This window comes from Odontomachus brunneus, unplaced genomic scaffold (assembly GCF_010583005.1).
Source record: "Odontomachus brunneus isolate Ranch 3 - 2012 unplaced genomic scaffold, Obru_v1 Obru_scaffold_089, whole genome shotgun sequence".
NCBI classification, from domain to species: domain Eukaryota; kingdom Metazoa; phylum Arthropoda; class Insecta; order Hymenoptera; family Formicidae; genus Odontomachus; species Odontomachus brunneus.
The window spans coordinates 1112332-1112988 of NW_022639539.1; the positions used below are offsets into that span (position 1 = coordinate 1112332).

Below are 657 nucleotides of genomic sequence, written 5' to 3' on the forward strand. Positions count from 1 at the left end.
GTAGACAGTGTTAAGGAAATCTTCTTGGCTGGGGTTGTGGGTGGAGAAAATCATACATTTCAAAAGAGGAGGTTATTGGAGGATTTTTAAGGTGGTGAGGGAATCAGTAGATGAGGCGGAACCGGATAACGTGAGTTAGAAAATGTAACGGACATAATTTTTTGTTATCCAGCGGTTCCTTTGATCCCAAGAATAAGGTCCGGCGAAGTTTACTTTGCGGATTAAGGAGTTTTAGTGCTGTATTTCCCATGGTTATTTCGGAATTTTAGTCGGAATTTTTATTGGGGAAAGACAAAAAAAACGGTCTTACGATTCGGAATTGTTTGTTGTTTCCCGACAGAGGAGGCAAAGATAGAGTGCATGACTCATGTCTGCACAGGATGTAACACTATTATTTCGGTTTATCATAAGCATCGGTAGGAAGAATATGCTATCTCTCTCTCGTATAATAACATCCTTTACGAGATCGACTCTTTGGTTCTCTCTCAACTTACATCTTAGAGAGTTTATAAACATTGTGTTGCGAGATTACTGTCGAAGCCTCGGTGGCCGAATGGAAAGGCGTCCCGCCCGGAAAGTGGGGAGGTTCCAGGTTCGAGTCCTGGCGGAGGCAGTTTTTTCGCAACATATATAATAAAAGGAATATATTTGAGTCTT

General features: G+C 41.6%; 1 non-coding gene across 1 annotated transcript; it reads left to right on the forward strand.

The window, feature by feature from the left end:
- The first annotated feature begins 539 nt into the window (after positions 1 to 539).
- Trnas-gga lies at positions 540 to 613 on the forward strand. Its single transcript has one exon. It is a non-coding gene; the product is annotated as a tRNA-Ser (tRNA).
- Positions 614 to 657: the final 44 nt, after the last annotated feature.